General features: G+C 39.8%; 1 protein-coding gene across 1 annotated transcript in view; it reads right to left on the bottom strand.

Moving 5' to 3' along the window:
• The window catches only part of GPC6 (glypican 6), a 1,140,125-nt gene that overhangs the window by 604,972 nt on the left and 517,879 nt on the right, over positions 1 to 17,274 (bottom strand). The gene's annotated exons all lie outside the window — the stretch shown is intronic.

The following is a 17,274-nucleotide window of genomic DNA, read 5'->3' as shown; positions in this document are numbered from 1 at the left end:
GTTATTGTGTGTGCTGGAGCCTGGCTGTGTTGATCTGTGTCTAGGGTGTAGTGCTGGATTGATTGTGCATGTGGGAGTTGGTTCAGGTAATGTACTATCCGTGCAGTTGCCCTCATACAACCAATGAAACAGTTGCATGCAAATTAGATGCAGAGTAAAGGTAGTGATTGGTGGAGTTACCCCTGATATCAGTGTTCTAGGATTCTTGGCACGTCACAGACACCTACCTGCCTTACTGTAGCTGTTCACCACTCGAGTATAATTCATAAAGTCAAAATGGCTGAGAACTTTAAAATTGGACAGTAAACAAATCACGAAACCCAACGATGATTCAACCTTGGTATTCTGAACAAAAAGAGCTTTAAACCATGCTTGTAGCAGTTTCCATCACTTCACACTGACTGTAAGGACATCCTTGGCTTCAGAGTGGCACAGAGTGACAATCTTATGATATAGATTGAAGATAGGCTGTAGACCCCTTTGGTTTAATTGTCTTGCTTTATCTTATGCTGTTTTATCATCTCAATTATGTAACATTATGTGAAAATGAGGATCCAAATTGTGCCCTTTGTTGCCACATGCACAACTGAGGAGAAAATCTGGCCTTAAATTATAAGCCACATGAGTGCTTCAGGCAGATTCTCTGATTCACAGTCTGATTTATTTTTCCACTTTTTTTTCCAGAAACTGAGTTTTGCTAAGATTCATGTAGGAAGTTTTCCTGGCACAAAGCACAGTCTGTCTACAGTTAGTACTAAGCTGCTTCAACTTGCAGATCAGGCTTTGCAACTAAACACGACAGCAGCTAGCAGCATTTGCATTTTGTTTCTATAACTTGTGTTTTATTTGTATTTCTGGGTCACACTCTCTTTCTACTGATCTCCTTAGCAACCTTCACCAACAGAATTTTCTCACCAGAGTGACAGGCTATAGTTTTCGCACTATGAACTGCTTATTCAAACAGGGGTAATAGGTCTTTTTCCTTGTCTTCGTGACTCTGAAAGGACCTTGCAAAGGCATCCTGTATTTAGTTATCCCCCACATAATCCAGTTTTTAACTAAACAATCTAGTTTGACTGCAGAGAGGCATGAGATTAAATAATCTTTCAGATCCAACGCTCTAGTCTGCCAAGATACCAGAAAACTTCACTATAGTTTCTTCTCAGTTTCCTGTCTATTGACACAGTGCAGGTGAGGCTGAGAGACAGAGATCACAACCTTTCCGTGGTTACTGCTTCTATCTGCCTTTTAAACATGAATGGTTTCTGCCCAACATAATGAAGAATTAACTCCAAGTGTTCGGGGAACTAAGGGAGAAAACCATAGCTGTTATTTATGATATTTGAATGCACATATTTACCCACTGAGACCATCATGAACTTCATTCTGTGCCAATTAATAAATTAATTTGCAAAGAGGAGGTGTTTAGACAGTGTAGTCCCCAGGTGTCTAAGGTTTGTACTGTGCTAGTTAATGATAAAATAGCAGAACTTTTAGTTCAAGCTCTCCAGTTTCTTTCATGTTACCTGCAATCCTTTCTAGCTTCCTATAAGAAATAATTGTATATTTTTAAAAAACAAATTACAGAGCAAACAGATAAACTGTATTAGAATTTCCAGAATTCTTGGGAGGTTTAAGTCAATCATTGCCAAAAAGAGAGTGTTTTAAAAGCATCTGTAAATAGTTACTGGACCATTTACATGCACTATCCATTCTCGAGTTTCAGCTTCTATGAATATTGCGTGTTGCTGTTGGAAATCATTAAAAGTGGCAATTCTTCAACAAAAAAACTTCAAAGACAGACTCCAAGGAGAGACTGCTGAATTGGAATTAATTTGCAAACAGGATACAATTAACTTAGGCTTGAATAAAGACTGGGAGTGGATGGGTCATTATACAAAGTAAAATTATTTCCCCATGTTTATTACCCCCACCGTTCCTCAGAAGTTATTGTTAACTGCTGGAAATGGCCCACCTTGATCATCACTACAAAAGGTTTCCCCCCCTGCTTTCCTGCTGGTAATAGCTCACCTTACCTGATCACTCTCCTTACAGTGTGTATGCTAACACCCATTGTTTCATGTTCTCTGTGTATATAAATCTCCCCACTGTATTTTCCACTGAATGCATCCGATGAAGTGAGCTGTAGCTCAAAAAAGCTTATGCTCTAATAAATTTGTTAGTCTCTAAGGTGTCACAAGTACTCCTTTTCTTTTTACGGATACAGAGTAACACGGCTGCTACTCTGAAAATTGTAATACTAACCACTTCACTGGTTTATACAATACAGGGAGGATTCTACAGGCAACAGAAGCCTAATTCCTGTAGTGATAAGAAGCTACAAGGCACAGCATTTTAGTGCAATAATTAGAACATTTTCCATAGGAGTCTCATTTTGGAGATACAATCCATCCCCAGAGCATGCAAACCTATACACGTGATTGTCATATGCATAGAGTTTTTAGCAGGAGGTTATAAGCTCTGTTTACAGACTTAACTTTAATGTGGAGATAAATAATTTTATTCAAATTAGATCCAGGAATTGTTCTTGAAAAGCTTTATTTTTGTATAGTTTACAATATTACCTTGCAGTACAGAGTAGTCAGCATGGGAATTTGGTACTGATGAAAGCCTGGGACTAAAGGCTTTTCCCAGAGCAAGCATCCCTACACAGGAAATAGACCAGTGGTATTTTGGTCCTGACCTACCTCACCCTTCCCACTTCAATGATGAGCTTTCTGTGAAAACTGTATGCCACCTACATCAAACCAGATCACGGTTTTGTGATGTGAACAGTGACTACACTGAAACTGCCATGACATTTTGCCACTGAATTGCAGGGTGTCTTTGGGAAATAGCCTCTGCTTGCCTCAGTTTCTCCCATCTGTAATATGGGGATATTGCTTAATATTGCTTAATTACCTTGCAGGGGTGTTGTGAGACATAATTCATTATTGTCTGTAAGGCATTTTGCTATCCTCTGAACTAAGGCACTGTTATTGTGAGGGACACCACTGCAACTGTAGATATTGTCTGGTATCACTGCTAAGTAGTATGCATATGTGATGAGATCACACTAAAAGGTGGATTAATCTCCTAATGCTGCAGTTGTAGATTATAGTAAATATACCTCACTCAGAGTTGGCAGATAGAGACTGCATGGCAAGGCAGATTGTCCCAAAACAAGGAAAATGCTCAACTACATAAATCCCTTCCAAAGTTGGAGACTACATTGGACTTGAAACACTGAGCCCATCTCACCTAATTATAGGCAACAGAATTACTGGAACCTAGGTACAAAGTAATTCACTGGGATGAAAAAATGCAATGCACTGTAAAAGATTACTAGATTATAGTTGTGGGTGGGAGCACTGCCTATTATTAACCTTGCCCATTTTAACTGCCATTAAAAGACCCTGTTTTCAATTACCTATAACTGTGAGAAACCTTGAGCATTTGGGCTGAAAATCATCATGGTGGGTGTCTACCTCAGGCTGAATTAGTTTGGAAATTTGTAGCCACAACAGTTCATCAATTTCCAAGAATGAGACAAAGAGAAAATGCATTGTCTGTATTTAAAAATTCTGGTGACCTTTTCTCTGAATAGTTGTAGTACCTCCCCTGCACCCCAGGCTTTGGAGCAAGGACTTGAAGTTTTGGAGGGGAACGGCCTTTGTTTTAGGTTCTGACTTTTGCTGTCCCCAGGAAAATCTGCCCAAATTTGATCAAGTTAAAAGCCTTTGAAAAAAATCACAGTTCAGACATGCTCAGTAGGGACTTAGATTTTAGCAACTAAATTTCCCCAAGAATCTAACTATATGCATAAGCACTCTGATGCAGTCTTTAATTATATGGCCCAGACTATTTTTTCCCCCACACACCACTCCCTGAGTTAGTGCACAGGATGGACCTGCTCTGGGGAAGGAGCAGAGTTGTGTAGTGAAGGAGGCTGTTGTCAGTAGGACCCCCTGCTTCATTTGTTGAAGGTGGAAGGTCTGTATGAAGGGGTCAGGGAACTTCAAGGAAGAGAATGGATGGTCTCATAGTGAAGAGAGTTGAATGCTGCCCTGGAGAACTGGAGTCTATCATTGCCTCTGCCAGCAACTTCCTGGGTGAGACTGAGTAACTCACTGAAACCAAATATTTCACTAGTGGTCACTGATTGCATCTCATTTTCTGTGTGCCAGACTTGAGACCCTGGGATCTGACTCTCCTGTGTCCTTTAAGAACTCCAGCCTGCAACTTTATACAATAAAATGGCATTGACAGTTTGGCTGATCTTTCCTCCAAAAACGGTGGGTCTGCTGCAAAGCACTGAATTACTTTTGCAGAGACTTCCAAAATAAGTATTATTGGACTGTATTTTTTTTATTTAATATAGAGAAACACTTTAGAAAGTTACACTCTCAGTGTTTACAGGCACTAAAAATAGTTTCTTGAAAAAACACTTTTCATCTATTTGATAATGTCGATGCATTATTAATAATAAATATACTGAAATTGTTCTCTGAACAGCAAAGAGAATGCTGAAGGTGATTGTGTTTGCTGGGAGAGAGTCAATAGTTGAGAAAATGTATGTAAAATTGTAATAAATCTGTAAAATTATACTAAAATAAAAGACGACCTACAGACTGTTTTAATACCACCTTGATTAACATTTTGCAACACATTATTTAACTAATTTTAACATGTCTGTGATTAAAACCTACAAGACACAGAAGAAGCTGTTCTCTCTTCACCAAGAGAAAATATTTTCAGAGCTCATGCACAACCACCAACTAGCTAAATAATCAGTAGCTGTTAAACTGAGATGAAATTTGATATGCCAACAAATTTCGTAGTGTAAAATCATGAATACATTATCTGAATGAATACATATGAATAGAGCCCTGCCCTTTCATTCATGAACCAATGCTGATTTCACCAAACTGGGAGTGGTTGCAAGTACTTTGGACAACAAGGTTAGAATTGAAAATGACCTTGAATAATAAAAGAATTGGTCTGAAACCAACAAGATGAATTTCAATAAAGACAAGTGCAAAGTACTACATTTAGGAAGGAAAAAAATCACATGCTCAACTACAACATGGGGAATTTATTGGCTAGGCAGTAGCACTGCTGGAAAGGATGTTGGGGTTATCAGCTAGAATATTGCCTCTAAATTTGGGCACCACACTTTAGTAAAGATGTGAACAAGTTGGAGAGAGACTAGATGAGAGCGACAAAAATGGTAAAAACCTGACCTATGAGGAAAAGTTTAAAAAAACAGGACATGTCTAATATGAGAAAAGACCACAAATATGTTAATGGCTGTTCTAAACAGGAAGGTGATCAATTGTTCTCCATGTCCCCCAAAGATAGGACAAGTACTAATCTGCAAGGGAGATTTAGGTTAGATTTTAGGGAATTTTTTTTCCTAACTATTAGGACAGTTAAGTACTGGAATATATCACCAAGGAAGATTGTGGAATCACCCTCACTGGAGGCTTTTAAGAACAGGTGATATAAATACCAGCCAGGGATGGTCTAAATTTACTTGGCCCTGCCTCAGGGGCTGGGGTGGGGGGTGCGGGGCTGACCTAGATGATCACTCAAGGTCCCTTCCGGTCCTACATTTCTATGATTCCATAATAGATGTAGTTATTCATGAGAATTTTGTGAAAAGTTTCTTCCGTTTCACAACAGATGTGTACTTGGGATGTGTACTAACTCTTCACTATTCTTGTTTTGGGACTGATCCCAATGGCAGGGCATAGAATCCCTCTGGGTCCAGAGGTGGCTGGGCCAGGAAGCTCTAGAACTCCTCCCTAAAAGGCAAGAGTTAATAGACAAAGCTGGGAAAGAGCTAAAAGCTGGTTAGACTCCCTTTAACTTAAGGAAGGAAGGTGAGCTGGCAGGAGACTGGGATGGGGGATGTAGTCCTGCATACCTGGACTTTGATAAATTTTGTTTCACTCCAGCCAACAAACTGTCTAAAGAGACACTTGGGTTTGTTATTTAGGGGACTGCATTTGTGGTTCTGATCTGAAGGATAGTCAAGACATCTTGAAAGAGTCCAAGAATTTGGACTCTATTATTGTTGCCCCATTGCCAAACAGTAGCCAATTTCCATAGCATTTTCTGGTTAATTTTTTTTAAACACACACAGAATGTACATAAGTCCTGAGTCCTTGAACAGGGGAAGTCATAAATTCCCTCTTTCAGAACCCTCATCTAAACCACCATGATTTCTTCACCAAGAAGTGGCTGTGTTGATCTCTCCCCATACTGGAAATTCAGAGCTTAAAAACATTTAAACATTGTTCCCCATCCCTGCCTCAGTCCTCTGTTCTTTCCTTGGGAAATCCCCTAGCCAAAGCATCCACTGAGGAAGACGTGGCCATGAAAAGTAAGCCTGGATTTGAACTTTAGTTTTGTTTGCTGCTTTGCAATACAGGAACCTCCGCAAAATTTTCACTGCTCAGACAAAAGAAATGGCTTAACACACACAACTCCCTTAACAGATATAATATATTAATAATAAATAAACTCCCTTAACATATAGAATATGCTGGGGGCTGTACGTGAGCAGACCAGAAGAGGTAGCTCTGAAGCAAAGCCGTGTAAAAGGAAAAGGCTGGAGAACTGAGGGGACACAGCTGTTCATCCATCCAGACTGTACCCGAGGTAATGTCACAATTATAAAGTGAAATTGCAATTACTCCACAGTGATATCTGAGTTAGAGTGGTCACCATGAGAATGCTAATATGTTAATATTAAATATAAATATTTACATTATAATCTATAGTTTTCTCCAATACTCTAAATAGGAAATAACTGTGTGGAGACCAATGTACTGTCATTCTGTCTCTTCCACTGCACAGTTGTTCCCTACAGTATTTATTCTATTTCTACCTTATATGAGGTCATATATTCAGTATATTACAAGAGCTATATAGCATACTTTTTCACCCTCATGTCTTTTTGCTGGAGATCTACAAAGGCTTATATAGTGTTTAAAACATTCAGGAGGACACAGAAAAATAACCTTTTTATAAAGTTCTGTTGCTAACATGCCAATAGACTTGACATTAGTAAATACCGTGGTTTAATTTTTCATAACATAACAGAAACTTTCATTATCCCAATATTTACCATGCAATTTAATCATACATAAATACATACTGGGCCAAACTATATGAATAAAGGGAGAATCTTTTAAGAAACTGATCCTAGAAAGTTACATAAAAGTATTTGTATGTACAGTTCCACTGAGTCATATGTGCTTGTAAGTTACGTTTACAGGATCAGGCACTAGAAGATTTTGCAAACATTCTAGGTAATTATGACACCACCGCAGCACCTCCTGCTGACTCATCAGGGAATTAGCTCAGTCCAGTGTGGAGCGCCCTCCACTGGTGGTGTCCCATCCATCTCTCACCCTGTCTTGGTGCCTTCCTGTCCTACTTCTCTCCCCTTGTCCTCCTCTCTCCCTGGGTCGCTTCCCCTTCAACCCCTTCATCTGCAGCCTGGCAGATACTGGGCTGGAGTTCCTTCTGCTCCCCGCGCCGTGCTGTCCCTGGTGCTGGTCCCCTCAAACAGGAGACAGACCTTCACCCTCTGAAGGCCTGGGAGAGACTGCCTGCTCTCGTCCTGGGCAACCTTTATATAGGGCTGAGCCTGGCCCTGATTGGCTATCTCTTACTCAGCCTCTGATTGGCTCCCTAGCAGGCCTTCTCTGATTGGCTGCCCGCCCGCACAGCCCCTCTGGCCTGCTGGAGCCCCCTCTAGTATAGGAGTGGGGCACCCACCCCACTACAGTAATCAATACATCTTTGGTATCTTTCATGGAAAGAGACAATACTAAAATTATGGCTCTAATATTTTACATACTGCTTGAAGAAGAAGAAATCAGCATTTTGCTAGTCAATTTTATAATTTTATATGACTATATAGGAAAAAGCAGCAGTTACATGACTCAAGGAAACAAAAAATAACTGGCTCCAGATGAACAAGTCATTGGAAAAAGATGCTCGTATCACTGTATTAGCATTTTTATTAGTGAAGAAAACTATAATGATCACCAAGACATCAGGACCCAGCTTTGCAATGAATTCCAATGGAATAATGATGAACTGCACATGAATGTACTCTAGTTCTCTCACAGAAAACCTGTAACACAATGAAATTGCTATTGAAAAAACGAAATCCCTGATATCTGAATCAAAGTTGAAAAGTAATGTGCTGTGAAAAAGGAACACAGTGCTGTGTCTATGAAAACATTTGCTTCCTCAATCTTCATTCTGGAGACTGCTTAATAACTTGTTAAATGAAAACTGACCCTGGGGGGCAAAAAACATGTCCCAAATTAAATTAAGATGGATGAAACTTTGTATTCAACTCTTTTCCTGTTCTCTACAGTTACCATAGAAATAGTACCTACAGTATCAATTGCTCTCATGGGAACTTACCATTGACCATTTTTCAAACTCTTCTAAAAGTTCTTCAGTTTAAGGAGATTGAAAATAAAACCTCTCCCCAAAATGCAAGTCTTAAGTGAAACAAAGATTGATGAAGTAATCATCCACGCAAGTCATCTATCCACCTAGAGTTCCTAGAAGTCATCACCAAGATGGCTGTGCAAAAGAAAAAACATATCAAATTCAGAGGCTCTGCACCCACTGAACTTCTTTTTTCAGGTCTGATTCAGCAAACCACTTAAGCACATACCTAACTTTAAGCACACAGGAACTGATCCAAAGACCACACAAGTCAATGGAAAGCTTCCCATTGATTTGAATATGGGCTTTGGGTCAGCCCCATAAAGTCAGTAGGACGGCTCATGTGTTCTCTCTCAGCACATGCTTAAGGGCTTTGTTGATTTGGGGCCATAATAAAGGATAAGAAGTTGGTTGGTGTTTCAAATCAGTTTTCACACCATGAAGTTTATGGAATATTAATGAATGGGGTGTAATCTTTTTCTTAAGCAACAGTCTACATGCAGGTTGTGATGAAAAACTGCCTGTCAACCATTATCAGCCAGTACTTGGCCATCTGTTCACAGCTATAGTTTCCTTTAGTTAATTTTCTGCTCATTACTTTCAGTGATAGATTAAAAGAATTACGTTTTCTGAAATTCTGTTATTTATGGATTAAAATTAGAGAACAATAAAAGATAAGTGAGGTAGCCATGTACTAAGAGGCAACCAGATGGATAATAGGATTGAGCACATGTCAAGAAAAATACCCAAAGTACGGTGAAAAGTATTCTACTGTTTCTTAAAGCTTGTAAAAAGGTATATTTTTGGCATTCTGTAGTTACCAAAGCAGGATAAAGAAACGTAAATGAAATTCATTCATAGTAAGGGCTGATCTCCAACAACTAGCCTCTGTGGGGCATATCTGGGGATAAATTACTTTTTAATTACTTTCCTTCATCTCTCATTTTTTCTCCAAATTTGCCACCCATGGTTTGTAAGAAACTTAATGAGGTTTCTGTAAAGGATCTACTGACTGTGATACATGGCTTGAGGACAATGACACGTACTTTGGATCCAGTTCCTACCTGGGTGCTGAAAGACTGTTTACCTGCAATGACACCAACGATTCATGGAATAGTGAGTCTCTCCAAGGTAACTGGAAAGATTCTAATCTTAAACTAGCACTAATAACTTCCTGGCTGAGGAATCTTCATCAGCTGAGAAAATATAAAATTTTCATAAGTTTTCCTATTTAAGCTTTTTTTAACATGCAAAGTGCTTGAAAAAAGCCATTTATATTCAGATACAAACTCCTCTTGTTCATTTTAACATATATAAAAATTCAAATCAGGATTGAGAGTTTACCTAAACAGAGAATCTGCTTTACAATAGGTATATAATGATTTAGTGAGAACTTCAGCAAACAGTGATCCACACTGTATTTGTTAGTGGTTCCTCCTCCTTGTTTCCAGATATTAAGTTGCAGCTAAGAACATATTAAATACTGTCCTAATATTACTTTTCCACATAACTAATTGCTGCAGTTTCCACAGGGTTGTTAGGCAATTACAAACAGGAGGAGTTAGCTGTGAATGTGTGGCACACAATAAAATCTATTACATTATATTAATGTGATGCACAATGCAAAAAACTTGGTGTGATTTGGGGTTTCACCCAGATCAGTAAGGGGTTCCTACCTTCGAAGGAACCCTGGGTGCAGCTTTGGCTCAGAGACCTAACACCAGCAGCCTACTCACAGCGCAGTGATCTCTCCCTGGCTTCCACCAACCTGGTTACTCCTTGCAGTGTGACACCAAGAGCCTTTCTAGTCCCATCTCCCCAAAACCATCTCCTCTGCAGTGTCCGGTCCCTCTCATTGGATACTCTCAGAAGTTATTAAGTTTGCTGCCTCCAAATAGCCAGAATACACATCAGCCTGTTAAGTTTAGCTGAGGACTTCACCCTTCATCTTAATACACAGCACTGAGATGGTATCCATAATAAAACAAGAATAAGTTTATTAACAAAGAACAGTTATTTAAGTGATAATGTGTAAGAACAGAAGACACAGGTATGGTTTCTGGTAAAATGAAACAAAACATGCCTTCTGGTGGCTAAAACTTAATTTAAACAAGTTACAATCGTTGTCTAAGCAGGTTTCTCACCTATACTCAGTTCCAGCTACTCTTGGTTTTCAGACCAAGAGGATGCACTTTATATGATCTCAAAGAGCACCGCTCCTCCTTTCTCAACTAGGTAACAGCTACCAAAATGGCTTTCTGTTTCTGCTTATATTTTCCAAAGTCTATTGTTTCTGTTTCAAGAGCCAGGAAGGCTTCCTGAGGGTGCTGCTTCTATCCCCCATTGTGATTGTTAAGTGGTCTCTCCCTCCCGCCACGCTCATTTAGCTTGATAACTTTTTTTTTTTTTTTTTACAGTATTTGTAGAGGTAGTTTTCATTGTCCTCTGACAATGTCCTCTGAAGTATTACCTGGCTCAATTTACATTGGAGACAGAGGAAATCAGGTGAAACAATATTCCTTTGCCTAGGGCAAGCTGGGCTTATGCACTGCTTGCAGAACATCTTTTAAAAACATATTTCCAGCACATTTCTAGAATTCTTCATACATATCCAATAACCACATCATGTGATACTATTAATGGCCATCGTGTTATCAGTTTCCATAGGATATCTTACATGACACCTTTTAGATACTGTTTATGACCACAGTGTGTTGGGGGAATGAATGAGTCAGGCCTGATGTGAGTTAGGGAATGGTATGCCCACTGCCAGTTGGCATTAAAGGACTCCCTGGTTGTTTGAGGATCCCCAATTTATTGAATTGTGCCAATTTAAGTTATACATTAGTATTGGGCTTTCAGATGCCATGGCGGTGAGTGCAGTATAAGAAAATCCAAGATGGAGAGCGCTTTTAAAGCACTGTCCACTCCAGGGGAACAGAACCCCAGATGCTAGGAAGAGTTAGGTAATAGTTATGGGGATTTGATTATTAGAAATATATATAATTCTGTTGTGATGACTGGGAGAACTGTGTGGTAAATTCCCTGCCAGGTGCAAAGGTTGCAGATATCACAAGAAATTTAGACAGAATATATTTGAAGTGCTGGGGAGAAGCTGGTGGTTGTGGTACATAAGGTACCAATGGGATAAGGAAAAGTAGAAAAGAGATCCCGAAAGCCAGATTTAGGCAGCAAGGCAATAAATTAAAGACCAGGACATCCATGGAAGCATTGTTTGAAATGCTTCCAATTCCATGTGCAGGGCCAGGAAGACAGGCAGAATTGCAAGGTTTCAGTGTGTGGATCACACAATGGTGTAGGGAAGAGGTTTATTAGGAACTGGGGAACCTTTCAGGAAGACAGGCTGTATATAGGAAGGATGGGTTCCACCTACATAAAAATGGAACCAGACTGCTGGCATGTGCAATTAAAAAGGTGGTAGAGGATTTTTTAAACTAAGGGCTGGGGGAAAGCCGATAGGTGCAGAGGAGCATATGATTAGGTCAGAGACATCCCTTAGGGATGAATTTATTAAAGGGGGAACTCTATATTCTAGTAAAGAGGATGGGAAAGAAGGTGGTAAAGAACAAGTAGGAGCTACTTAGGAACAGTCAAGGAGTCAACAGACTTTAAAAGAGTCTCATTTAAATATAACACATGAAGATAATCAACTGAATAGTGATAAAATGTACAAGTGCTTATATTCAAATGCTAGAAGTCTAAATACTATGGGTGAACTAGACTGCGTGGCATTAAATGAGGATATTGATATCACAGGCATAATAGAAACTTGGTGGACTGAGGATAATCAATAGTTCATGGTAATACTAGGGTACAAAATATATTGGAATGACAGAGTAGGTTGCGCTGGTGGTGAAATGGCACTGTATGTGAAAGACAACAGAATCAAATAAGGTAAAAATCTTAAATGAATCACTGTGACATAGAATCTCTATGGATAAAAATGCCATGCTTGAACAATAAGAGTATAACAGTGGGAACATACTACCGATCAGCTAACCAAGATGGTGACAGTAATTGAAATGCTCAGGGAGGCAGCAAAGGCAAAAACTAGAATAATAAGAGGAAATTTCAACAATTATCATATTGTCTGGGTATATGTCCCTTCAGTAAGGGGTGCAGAAATGAAATTTCTAGACACCATAAATGACTGCTTCTTGGAGCAGCTTGTCCTGCTCCCCAGTAGGGGAAAGGCAATTTTTTATTTAGTCCTAAGCTGAGCACAGGATTCAGTGCAGGAGGGGATATAGCTGAATCTCTAGGTGATAGAAACCATAATGTAACTAAAAAAAAAAAACCTTTGTAGCAGGAAAAAAATGCTACCACATAAACCCACCTCAGAAGCATATCACTTCAAAAATGAGGATGCTAGTAAAACAGAAATTAATTGGAAGAGTCACAAGGATGAAAGGTCTACAAACTGCCTGGAGACTATTTAAAAACACCATAATAGATGCTAAAACTAAATGTATACCCCACATTAAAAATAAAAAAATCCTGAGAGGACCAAAAAAACGCCACCATGGCTAAACAGCAGAGAAAGAGGCATTTAGAGGCCAAAAGGCACCTATTTAAAATTGGAAGTATAATCATAGTGATGAAAATAGAAAGGATAAACTCTGGAAAGTCAAGTGTAAAAGTGAAATAAGGCAAGTCAAGAAAGGATTCAAAGAACAACTAGCCCAGGACACAAAAACTACATAAGAACACAAGAGCGGCCATACTGGGTCACACCAAAGGTCAGTCAAGCCCAATATCCTGTCCTCTGACAGTGGCCAATGGCAGGTGCTCCAAAGGGAATGAACAGACAGGTTATCATCAAGTGATCCATTCCCTGTCACCCAATCCCAGCTTCTGGCAAACAGAGGCTAGGGACACCATTCCTGTCCATCTTGGCTAATAGCCATTGATGGATATATCTTCCATGAATCTATCTAGCTCCCTTTTGAAACCCGTTATAATAGTGGCTTTCACAACACCCTCTGAGTTCCAGAGTTTGACAGTGAATTGCGTGAAAAAATACTTTCTTGTGTTTGTTTTAAACCAGCTACCTATTAATTTCATTTGGTGGCCCGTTGTTCTTGTATTATGAGAAGGAGTAAACAACGCTTCCTTATTTACTTTCTCTATACCACTCATGATTTTATAGACCTCTATCATATCCCGCCTTAGTCGCCCCTTTTCCAAGCTGAAAAGTCCCAGTCTGATTAATCTCTCCCCATACGGAAGCCGTTCTATACCCCTAATAATTTTTGCAGCCCTTTTCTGCACCTTTTCCAATTCTAATATATCTTTTTTGATATGGGGCAACGACATCTGCATGCAGTATTCAAGGTGTGGGCATACCATGGATTTATATAGAGGCAATATGATATTTTCTGTCTTATTATCTATCCCTTTGTTGATGATTCCCACCATTCTGTTCGCTTTTTTGACTGCCGCAGCACACTGAGTGTATGTTTTCAGAGAACTATCCACAATAACTCCAAGATCTCTTTCTTGAGTGGTAACAGCTAATGTAGACCCCCCCATCATTGTATATGTATAGTTAGGATTATGTTTTCCAATGTGCATTACTTTGCATTTGTCAACATTAAATTTAATCTGCCATTTTGTTGCTCAGTCACTAGTTTTGTATCATCTGCAAATTTTGCCACCTCACTGTTTACCCCTTTTTCCAGATCATTTATGAATATGTTAAACAGGACTGGGCCCCGTACAGATCCCTGAGGGACACCACTATTTACCTCTCTCCATTCTGAAAACTGACCATTTATTCCTACCCTTTGTTTCCTATCTTTTAACCAGTTACCAATCCATGAGTTAACCTTCCCTCTTATCCCATGACTGCTTATTTTGCTTAGGAGCCTTTGGTGAGGAACCTTGTCAAAGGCTTTCTGAAAAATCTAAATACACTATCCACTGGATCTCCTTTGTCCACATGCTTGTTGACCCCCTCAAAGAATTCTAGTAGATTGGTGAGGCATGATTTCCTTTTACAAAAATCATGTTGACGATTTCCCAAAATTATGTTAATCTATTTGTCTGACAATTTTGTTCTTTACGATGGTTGAAACTATCGTTGAAACTACTTTGCCCAGTACTGAAGTGAAAAAAAGAACAGAAAAAAGTACATCAGAAGCAGAAACACTGAGACAGCTGAATTATCAAGGTGCTAAAGGAGCATTCAAGGAAGACAAGTCCATTGCAGAGAAGCTAAATGAATTCTTTACATCAGTCTTCACTGCAAAGTATGTAGGGAAGATCCCCACATCTGTACTATTATTTTTTGGTGACAAATCTAAGGAACTGTCCCAAATGGAGGTATCTTCAGAGGAATTTTTTTGAACAAAATGAGAAATTAAACTATTAATAAGTCATCAAGTCCAGATCGTATTCACCCAAGAGTTCTGAAAGAATCCAATTATGAAATTGCAGAACTACTAACTATAAGTATTAAGCTATTACTTAAATATATACTATATATACTATAGTATATAAGCTATTACTTAAATCAACCAAATGACTGGAGGGTAGCGAATATAAAGCCAGTTTAAAAAAAACCCTCAAAACTACAGACGATTACAGGCCAGTAAGCTTAACTTCAGTACAAGGCAAACTGCTTGGAACTATAGAGAAGAACACAATTATCAGACAGATAGATAAACATGATTTGTTGGGGAAGAGTCAACATGGCTTCTGTAAAGAGAACTCATGCCTCACCAATCTATTAGGATTCTGTGAGGGAGTCAACAAACGTGGGCTAGGCTAATCCACTCAATATAGTGTGGTTGGATTTAGAGAAAGTCTTTGACAAGGTCCCGCTCCATAGGCTCTTAAACCAATTAAGCAATCTTGAGATAAGAGAGAAGACCCTCTCAGGGATCAGTAACTGATTAAAGATAGGAAATAATGGATAGGAAGAAATAGTCAGTTTTCATAATAGAGAGATGAAAATAGCAGGATTCTCCCAAGGATCTTTACTGGGACCAGTGCTGTTCAACATATTCATAAATAATCTGGAAAAGGGGATAAACAGGGAGATGGCAAAATGTGCAGATGATACAAAATTACTCAAGATAGTTAAATCCAGTGGTGACTGCAAAAAGTTACTAAGGGATCTCACAAAATGGGGTGATTGGGCAACAAAATGGCAGCTGAAATTCAATGTTGATAAATGCAAAGTAATGCACAGTGGAAAAAATAATCCCAACTTTACATACAAAACGATGAGTTCTAAATTAGCTGTTACCATTGAAGAAAGAGATTTCGGAGTCACTGTGGATAGTTCTCGGAAAAGATCCATTCAGTGTGCAACAGTAGACAAAAAAGCTAACAGAATGTTAGGCACCATTAGGAAAGGGATACACAAAACAGAAAATACCATATCACTATATAACTCCAAAGTATACCCACACCTTTTATACTGAATGCAGTTCAGGTCACCCTATCTCAAAAAAAAAAAAGAAGCTATATTAGAATTGGAAAAGGTGCAGAGGAGGACAACAAAAATGATTAGGGGGCAGGAACAGTTTCCATATAGAACGAGATTAAAAAGACTGGGACCGTTCACTTTAGAAAAGAGATGACTGAAGGGGAAAATAATAAAGGTCTATAAAATAATGACTGATATAGAGAAAATGACTACAGAAATGCCGTTTACCTTTTCATATAACACAAGAACTAGGGGTCACTTGTGTGGTAGGTACCACTGTGAAAGTGGCCTGGGGTTGTGGGGGAATTAAAGTAGGGGTTTGGTGGCCCAAGTGACCTAATCTCCTTGTCCGTAGTGGCCCTGGCTCCCAGGGCAGCATGGCTTAGTGGCCAGAGTCAATGAGACTACCTGCTACACAGGGCAGTGCGGCACAGTGGCCAGAATCAGCACACAGAGCATGGTTAGCTCCTTCTGTACCAGCGTGGGGTAGATGTACCCTGTCAGACACCCTCCCCCATTAGAGAGTATCCAGTTGTGACCCTTCCTCTTCCTTTTCTCCCACTCAGGAGAAGAACTCCGCGTTTGCCTGGGCCTTCCCTGGCTGATGTAATACACAAAAGTCATAGGGCTGAAGCAAGAGGTACCGCCTTATAATCCAGGCATTGGTGTCCTTCATGCTATTGGTCCACCGGAGGGGTGAGTGTTTGGTGACCAGTTGAAAGGGGTTCCCTACAGGTAATATCTTAGGGCATCGATTGCCCACTTGACAGCCAGGACCTCCCTCTCTGGAGTAGCAGGTTTCCTGGGGCAACAGTTTGCAGCTTAGACAAAGGATTGGGTGCTCCTCTGCATCTATTTCTTTTGCAAGTACTGTTCCAAGCCCCACCTCCAAAGTATCCGTCTGGAGGACAAATGGCTTTATGAAGTCCGGATGGGACAGGTCCGGCTCCTGGGTTAGCTGTTCTCTCAGGACCCAGAAGTCTTCCTCATACTCATCGAACAAATGGATTTTCCATGGCTGGGAGATCTTTGTCCAATCCAACAACAGGACTGCCAGTATCACAAAGTTTGGCATGAAGCGATGATAATATCCAACCAGCCCAAGGAACTGTCATACCTGCTTTTTTGTTGTAGGGTTAGGGGAGTCTCACAAGGCTTGCACGTTGTCTACCAACTGGCGTAGTTTTCCCCTTCCTATCATGTACCCTAAGTAGGTCACCTCTCACTATCCAAGGAGGGACTTGGCTGGGCTCACGGTGAGTCCCATGTCTCCTAGGGCTTGTAAGACATTGGTGAGATGCTGGAGACATTCCTCCCAGCTAGTGCTGTGGATGACA

The sequence above is a fragment of the Eretmochelys imbricata genome, chromosome 1, assembly GCF_965152235.1.
Source record: "Eretmochelys imbricata isolate rEreImb1 chromosome 1, rEreImb1.hap1, whole genome shotgun sequence".
Classification (NCBI taxonomy): Eukaryota; Metazoa; Chordata; order Testudines; family Cheloniidae; genus Eretmochelys; species Eretmochelys imbricata.
This window is presented reverse-complemented; position numbering and strand designations above follow the sequence as displayed.